This window comes from Physeter macrocephalus, chromosome 8, assembly GCF_002837175.3.
Source record: "Physeter macrocephalus isolate SW-GA chromosome 8, ASM283717v5, whole genome shotgun sequence".
In the NCBI taxonomy this organism is placed as follows: domain Eukaryota; kingdom Metazoa; phylum Chordata; class Mammalia; order Artiodactyla; family Physeteridae; genus Physeter; species Physeter macrocephalus.
The window spans coordinates 79,631,514-79,637,437 of NC_041221.1; the positions used below are offsets into that span (position 1 = coordinate 79,631,514).

Genomic DNA, 5,924 nt, shown 5'->3' on the forward strand with positions numbered 1-5,924 from the left:
TCTCCCGTTGCGGAGCACAGGCTCCGGACGCACAGGCTCAGCGGCCATGGCTCACGGGCCCAGCCGCTCCGCGGCATGTGGGATCTTCCCATACCAGGGCGCGAACCCGGTTCCCCTGCATCGGCAGGCGGACACGCAACCACTGCGCCACCAGGGAAGCCCCTAAGTTCACAAATATTAAGCGGAAATGTCTACAGCAGAGAGGGAGAAGCTGGAGACTGGAAAGCAAGCAGATATGAGATAGTAAGAGTGGAAATGAAGATGAACATGGAAAAGGCTGGGCCCTGGAAATAAACCACCCAGAAGCAGTGATGCAGACAGCTGATGGCTTGGCCTTTCTGATCACAGACACAGGCTCTCCAGACGTTACTCAAGACTTTACTCAGGACTGTTTCATACATACAAAGAGCCCTTCCCATGGTGCCCTCTCTCCAACCACCCCCCCTCAACTCCCACCTCCCTTGCCCTGCCCACCTGGATCACTGCTCACCCTCAGAAAGAAACCAGGCCGCCTTGGGGAATGGTGCCAGCTGGTGGCTGGTATAGAGAAGTATCTACTGATCATCAAACTTTTCTCTCCCCTCCCTTGGAGGACTATCATTCACCCCTCTTCCTCTTTCCTTGGTTTCTTCTCATTACCATCACAGAGGGCTGAATTTGAAAGTCAGAAGTCCAGGGATAGAATCCCAGATCCTCCACTTCCCTACCTAGAGAGGGCAAGTCACATAACCTCTCTCTGCCTGGCTCCCTAAACATGGACAGAAATACCTGCCTACCCAGCAGGGTCTTTATGAAGCAGCAGAAGTGCAAGTACACCATGAACAGAACAGGGCTCATCAAACAGAAGGCACAGCCTCACCGTTCTTCTCACTCCCCGGCACCTGAACACTTGCTCAGCTCGCTCACCGGAATTCCGGGGCCATCATGCTCTGAAGCAGTGACCTCGACAACAGATGACTGGCAAGCCTTCCTCAGAGGTAAAGACACCGTCCCAGCTCTGAACGAGCTCTCTTGTCCGCCGGATGTATTTTCAGTGTGAATGCCATGTTCCTGAGGAACAGGCCAAGTGGTCCACCAAGACCTGTATCAGCTGGTTTGAAGTCGCTAACTCATTTGCAGCAGGAGAAACTCTTTTCCTGACCACAGTGCCCTAAATGAGCACTGGGCCTCCCAAGCCCTCCCCAGTGCTATTGAAATCGGGCTCTAGGTTTACCAGGAGGCAACTGGGCAGCCCCTGTGAGGCTCTGCTCCATCCCCAAATGCCATTGCCCTGTGATACAGATCTTAAAGGGGCTAATGAAATTATCTCCTCTGCCTTTTATTCCTCCGTAACAACCACAAAATTTGATAAGAATGACCCCCTGCTCCTCTAATTTAAGGCCTATTTTATTACCTTCAACCCTAATTCTCTCTCTTTTAAATGGATATGAGACCCTGAAGACCCCACAGGCCAACGGGATTAGTAATTGATGGCTTCCTCCTGGCTGACTCTCCAGAGGGCGCTTCTGCTTCCCCCCTCTGGTGGGGTCACTATCAGTTCAATCTTCATGCTTCAGAGACATCCCCTTTGAACAGGATCAAATGTCCCCCCACCCCTGCCTGGTGCTCCGCTCAAAGGAGCAGCAGCTGCTTCCCACTCAGAGCAGTAATGTCAACTCAGCCAGAAAGGCAGAGGCAAGAGGAAGAGGTCAGCGTGGTTAATTGTCCACCAGGCTCAAACGCAGGCCCACTCAAACCAGCACCTGGGAGGGCTGATCACCCCTGTAAAACGCAAGGTGCACTTTGAACCCAGGAACAAGGAGGATGAGAACTATCTTCCCCAGCCTGCTGGGACTTGATGGAGCTTCAGCTATTTGTTTTCTTTTTCAGATTGTAGCCATAAAGGGTAGAAGCACTTCTCTGCAGCAACCCCAGGCAGGCACATAAAACAAAGGCGAGGTGAGCAGCAGGGCTTGCCCACCAGGAAATAAAGGAGAGGAAAGATAAGCATCCGTGGCATCAGTCTAAAGGGAGCCAACGAAGGCTCTCTCTAGCTTTGAAGGAGGAACCTGAGAGAAGAGAATTCCGAAAGCCTCAGAAACCGCTCCTTCTAAGAAATGCTCTATAGAGAAAAGGAAGCATTTAAAATGCAGGGAATTTACTCTTTCTCATTAAGAGATGGAAGAGAACATTTTTTTCACTCTTTTGCCTATTTGAAAAAGTTACTTTTATTACCTAGTTATCTAAAGGCCTCCTTCCAACTCAGATCCATAATAATTGTAAAAAGACTCTTAAGAAACAGAAAATAGTCATTTCGTAACTGAAAGAGGACATGAGAGTGATCAAAACAACACCTACAGGGGGCATCCCTGGTGGTGCAGTGGTTAAGAACCCGCCTGCCAAGGCAGGGGACACGGGTTCGAGCCCTGGTCTGGGAAGATCCCACATGCCGCGGAGCAACTAAGCCCATGCGCCACAACTACTGAGCCTGCGCTCTAGAGCCCGCGAGCCACAACTACTGAAGCCTGTGTGCCACAACTACTGAAGCCCACGTGCCACAACTACTGAAGCTCGTGTGCCAAGAGCCCGTGCTCTGCAACAAGAGAAGCCACTGCAATGAGAAGCCCGCATGCCGCAACGAAGAGTAGCCCCCGCTCTCTGCAACTAGAAAAAGCTCGTGCACAGCAACGAAGACCCAATGCAGCCAAAAATAAATACAAAAAAAAAAAAAAAACCCACAACACCTACAGTCCTTTTGTAAAGCAAAAGCCTAAGATATTCCATTTAAAACCAACGTTCCCTGGAAACAAGTACTTCTAAGTTTTTCTTTCACATCAATATCAAAACTCCCATAGTAGATAAGACAAACCAGCCATCAAATCACAGCTGACAAGTGACGTGATCAAAGTAGAAAGTGGTTCCCAAATTATGCATCAACTGTGTTCTGGAAGTAGAAAAAAGCAAACTCTTCCCCAGAGATGTCAATACCTGGGTGCAGCTTTACAATGAAACTTGGAAACCGATTTTGGAGATTTTGCTTCTTCTTTAAGAGAAAGATAAGATAAAGGCTCACCTGAAGCTGAAGATAAAGGCTTCACCCGGAAAAACCATACACCTAAGGGGGGACGTGCCATTTTGTGTGTGTATCTGTCAACAGCTGAGTTCCCACTCATTTCAGCAATAAAGGAACTGGCTGGTCAGAGACCAGCGTGCTAACGACACTGGAGTCCGGGACCAGCAGACCAGTTGCCGTGTCTGCTAGTTGCCTTTGCTCTGATTGCTCCCAAATGTCTGCCCTGGATACAAGGAGCCCATGCTGGACAGTGTCTTTGGATCAAGGCCGAGGCTCCAAAATGGCTATATCAAACGCACACACACAGACACACACATGCTCACGCACCCTGATAACACAATTTTACTGCTGCTGGGGCACTAGCAGTTCTTAGTAAAACTGTTCTTTAGAAACAGTAAACATTTAATTGAATGAAAGAAGAACACCACATTAGAAATCCAAAACAAAGTTCAGAAGCTCTAAGGAAATTCAGGAACTAGATCACTTCTTGGACTTTCTAATTAGGATGACGCTGGGTTGTCAAGATTCAATGAGAGAGCTCTGTGAAGTGTGCCCAAACGCACAATGATGTGTGAGATGCCCTGGGTGGAGGGGGACCAGCTCAGCAATTTGATGACTTAACCTGCCTCATTTTTTTTTTCTAACCAGATTAGAATTGTTATCATAAAACAGGAGACACTCTGAGAATCAGAGATCTCCTAGGAGCTCACTGAGCGGCCAATTATTATCAGTTGGGAAGTATTCCCCATGTGTTTGGTGGCATGAAGACCAGACATACTCAACACCTTGCACTCAACTTCTGCAGGCATGGTACAACAGAAAACAGTTGGTAATATCTCAAATTCCATAACCTACTAAAAAGTTACTCATATATAAACATCTGGGCTTTTAAACTGTAATTTTCTTCGTTTATTTTTCAAGTATGATAGACAAAATGGAGTCCATGGAGACTAGAAATCCCTGGGCAAAGCTGAAACCCTCCCTCTACCCAAGCCCTAGGAAACTTTAAGATGAACAGGGTCAGGTGAGAGTCAAATTTCCTCTACTGCTTTGCCTTTCACTAACTTCTCCTTCAGGCAGCTCTCTGGCTAGGGCTCAGCACCAAGCAGAAGAAACCATGGAGATGTGACCGCTTTTTTTCAATGTGAGACTAGTTGGCTAGGACGTCTACTAGGTTGTGGAAAGCACACCCAGAAACCAGAAAACAACTTCTTTCTCTTTGCTTTCGTGCTCCACACACCCAAACAAAGCAAATGGAAAGGGTGAACAATGAGTTTTGTTCATGTAGAGGCAGGATAAGAAGGCAGAAATGGGGGTTTCCCTGGTGGCTCAGTGGTGAAGAATCCGCCTGCCAATGCAGGGGACACGGGTTTGATCCCTGGTCCGGGAAGATCCCACATGCCACTGAGCAACTAAGCTCGTGTGCCACAACTACTGAGCCTGCGCGCCTAGAGCCCGTGCTCTGCGACAAGGGAAGCCACAGCAATGAGAAGCCTGTGCACCGAAATGAAGACCCAACGCAGCCAAAAATAAATTATTTAAAAAAAAAAAAAAAAAGGCAGGAACGAACACTCAAGACCGCATTCTCCTGTGTGAATGTGGTCTTTAATCAGATTGAAGTCCCTCCCGCCCCATCTCCACCCTGGCTTCTGGGAACTCAGCCACCTGCCAGTTCCTAAAAGGACCCAGGCCCCATTATGGCTCCAGATTCAGATGAACCACTGCCCTGGGGGTTGCTACTCCCAACCCACAGGATGAAGCAAAATGGCATCAAGCCAATCAGTGTGTCTCTCAAAGATCCCAGCATACTAAGACTACAGGGGAAATGGAAATGCATGATTTAAAAGCTTTTTATTAAAATTATTGAAACCTAAACTGTGTTTTAGAAATAAAAATTCCTCTGTGTTATAAACTGGTCAGGTCAATTGTTTGCTCCCTTACTGCCATACATTTGGTTACACGTTCAATCCTGGGGCTGCCCAAGACTCCCAGGGGCTGGCAGACAGATGTCTCTCCCGGGGCAGCCAAGGGGGCTGGTGGCTCAGGGTCCCAGGCTGTCAGTTAGCACCTTACTGACAATGACACAAAAACTCCTGACTTCTCATCATTTTCAATAGGGGTAAGAATCTAAACTCCTGCCGACTTAACATATTATGGCACATTCTCAATTACCCGTGGTAATGTAAGCAAACAGCCGTGTCATTAATCCAAAAAGGCACTCTACACATCAGTTCATTGGCTTAGGAATACATTATCATTTTTTTGTAGTTGTGCCTCAGTTTAGTTTACTAGGGCTTTTTTTTTTTTTTTCTCCTCAGATAAACATTCACTCATTTACTGAAAGTCTGTTCCATGCCAGAAACCATGCGAGATAGGAGATGGTAACAAAAAGAACTCACACACTAGGGGAAAAGACGTGTACAAACAAGTAAGTAAAGCTCACCACGGGCACGTGCAGTGTGCTGTGTGAGCAGAGGGGCAGCGATTCGTTCCGCTGGAAAGCTGGGAAAAGGCTATGCTCCGAACACCCTCTCTTTCAGACAGTTTGTAAATAACAAGTGAAATGTTGGCTGAGTCTTAAATGAGGAAAAGGTATTCTAAAGCACCAACTCAAATGGAGAGGTGAAGGGTGCCCAGAAAAAAGGAAAAAGCGTTGGGCACTGAGACAGGCAGCAACATCCAGGAGAAAGCCAGGCAGGTCAATAAACATCTTCAGCCGATAACTCAATGGGGCAGGTGACCACTTTACACCTTTCTTTTTTTTTTTTTTTTTTTTTTCCGGTATGCGGGCCTCTCACGGTTGTGGCCTCTCCCGTTGCGGAGCACAGGCTCCGGACGCACAGGCTCAGCGGCCATGGCTCACGGGCCCAGC

The 5,924-nt window shown here is 47.7% G+C and overlaps 1 protein-coding gene across 9 annotated transcripts in view; it reads right to left on the minus strand.

Moving 5' to 3' along the window:
• The window catches only part of LHFPL2 (LHFPL tetraspan subfamily member 2), a 183,917-nt gene that overhangs the window by 159,116 nt on the left and 18,877 nt on the right, over positions 1 to 5,924 (minus strand). The window lies entirely within an intron of this gene.